The following is a 3,083-nucleotide window of genomic DNA, read 5'->3' on the forward strand; positions in this document are numbered from 1 at the left end:
TGAAAAAGAAGCAAATCTAAGTAATAACCACTGCAGGTGCAGTCAAACCTGCCTGGTGATGTTGGCTGGTGGTTTGTGTAGAGTGTGCCCTACCCAGCACCATCTTTTCTTCCTGATTTCTTCCTCTATTGGGAGTCGACAGGTTCTTTCCCATAGGTTGATGTTGCTGATGGTGTCTGGCCAACAAATGTGGGGGTTCCTTTTGAGACAGCTATTGAGGAATGTTTATTTTTTTGAGGTCTTTTTTTTCCCAGGTGTCATCCCCGTACAGCAGTACTGACTTCACGTTGGATGCCCAGATGTTCTTGATGTGGATGAAGGTGACTATTGTTTTGCCAATCCTTGCCTTGACATCTGCATCGGTTCCACCTTGTTGGTTGATGATGCTGCCCAAGTAGGGGAAACAGTGTACTTCCTCTAGAGCAGCGGTCGCCAACCCTCGGGCCTCGGACCGGTACCAGTCCGTGAGTCGTTTGGTACCGGGTCGCGAGAGTTGAAGCTCAGGTGTGAAATGTATGGTTTTCAGGGTTTTTATCGGTTTTCAGCGTTATTTTGTTATCGTTTTTATCGTTAACTCAGTTTCCCTGGGTCTTTTCATGTGTGTTATGAATAAATCTTCTTTTTCCGGTACCGGTAATAGTTTTATTTTGTTGTATTTATCCACGACACCTTAAAGGCAGGTCCGTGAAAATATTGTGGGCATAAACCGGTCCGTGGCGCAAAAAAGGTTGGGGACCGCTGCTCTAGAGGACTTCCATTAAGGATGCTTGGGTTGTTGCTATTGGAGTTGATCTTGAGAATTTGGGTTTTCTTCTTGTTGATGATGAGTCCACCATGTGCTGATATAGCTGCCAGTGCATTGGTCTTTTTTTTTTGCATCTGCTGCTGGCTGTGAGAAAGAAGTGGCAGGTCGTCAGGAATGTCTAAGTCATCAAGCTGACTCCAAAGGGTCCACTAAATTCCATTCCTGCATTCACTGGTGGAAGTCTTCATGATCCAATTGATGACGACAAACAGACAAGCAGGCATCCTTGTCGGTCTCCGGTCTTCACCTGGAAGCTGTTGGTGAGTTGCCCTTCGTGGATTACTCTTCAGGTCATGACCTAATATGAGCCCTTGATCATGTTGACCATCTTGGCTGGGATGCTGTAGTATGCTGGAGGAAGTTCCAATGGCCCTCTCAGTCCACACCAGGGGCGATTTCAGCCCATTTTTGGGGGCACCCCCAAAGATTTCTTACTTTTTTTGACAATATTTGCTGTTTGTGTGACACACTACTAAAAATATAAAAAGCATACAGTACTGTACTTGTTTGCGACATAACATTGTAACAACAAAAGTATAGATAACCCCCCCTCCCAAAGTGGTTTGTTCCAGCTCGCCTCTCCCCTACTCTGGCTTTAGCACTCTTGCTGCCAGAGCGATGGTGGCTGAGACACAGCGGAGCAGAGGTGTAAGTGCCTGTATACATTGTATACATTGTATACATTCTACCACAGGCAAAGTTGCCTCCATTTTTATAGTTTTTATTAATATTTTGTAATAATTTATTTGAAATAATTCTGTTTTGGGAGTGTTTTTTATGTATCTGTATTATATTATACAAACACATTAAAAGTGAATCTCTGTCCAAAAAATGCACTGTTTACTTTTTACTCACTATGAGCATCATTCATAATTCTCCCCCAGTAATTAAGGAACTATAAGTATTTTTTTTATTACAATCCATTCTTCTTTTGCAGCATTTAAATAACCTTGATCAGATTTGATGGTTTTCTTACAGACTTTTCAAAAAAGTGTTTTGCTTTTCTTTCACAAATGTGGGGATTAAATTGTGTTAAAATGTACAAAACAGTGATGTCATGTTTTGTGACGAGTCCCAGGCACAGAGAGACTTGATGAATTTAAGAATCTTATATTAATAAAGAAATTTGCAGACTTGCACAGAGATGGTAAAATTATGATGACTGATAACGGAGACGAAGACAACAGGCGATGAGGACAGGGAGGAACAGGGGTTTAAATGCACCAAAGTGACAGTCAGACAGAACTCGGGACAACATTTAAGGATGCAGGGACTGACAGAGACAGGTTTATTTTGCCTGGCTGGGCCACTCTCCGGGTGCTCAGCATCCCCAAAGCTCTGATCCTAGAATCATCCCTGGTCCACACTGTCAAATGCCTTCTCCAAAGACTGCTCAACTATGATGCATAATGTTGTGATCTGATCTGTGCATGATCGGTTCTGTTAGAAGCCTGCTTGTTCATCTCGTAGTTGTGAATCAACAATTCCCTTCATCCTCTCTAGGGCTACATCCACATGTACACGGATATTTTTGAAAACACAGCTTTTTCTATGCATTTGGTCCTTTCGTCCACATGTAAACTGCATTTAGTATCACTGAAAACTGATATTTATAAAACCTCCTGCCAGGGTAAAGATTTTTGAAAACTCAGTTTTTGCGTTTATGCGTGGATGAGGAAAATAGAGTCACAAAACGTCAAAGGTGTGCGCCTTTTTGACGTCATGCTGTGCGCCACGTTATTGTTTACGAGACAAAATTGCTACAATGGCGGACATAGACAAAATACTGTTGCTGTTAATCTTACTATAATTTTTTACACACTTACATATACACATGCAGTTACTGTCCCTCCATTTAGAAAGACAGAGGCGTCAGTGTGAACTTCATGCCTCTGATTCACCTACAGCAGTGTTACTTTAAGTCTGTATTATGTGTTTAACCTGCTTACATTTTTATCATGGTGTAGTTTTGTCTTATGAATCCAGATAACAGAATGATATCCTTGTTTAACTTATGTTGGCCTCTGGTAAAGGTAATCTAATGGGATGTATGACTGCCAGTGGAACTAGGTCACTAGTGTTTACTGATGATGTGACTACTGATAGAGGCAGCAGGATGAATCCTGATGTGCACAGAGCTATACTCTACTCAGATTCAGCCAAATGCTGCAAAACTGATCAGGTCGTGAGTCACATTGCAAACTGATAAAAAACATACTGTAAAAGAAACCCAAAAATTTCTTAAAGCAAAGAAATGGTATTCTTCAAAAACAAGTCA

This window comes from Pundamilia nyererei, unplaced genomic scaffold (assembly GCF_000239375.1).
Source record: "Pundamilia nyererei isolate P.nyererei 1_Seehausen unplaced genomic scaffold, PunNye1.0 scaffold00134, whole genome shotgun sequence".
NCBI lineage: Eukaryota > Metazoa > Chordata > Actinopteri > Cichliformes > Cichlidae > Pundamilia > Pundamilia nyererei.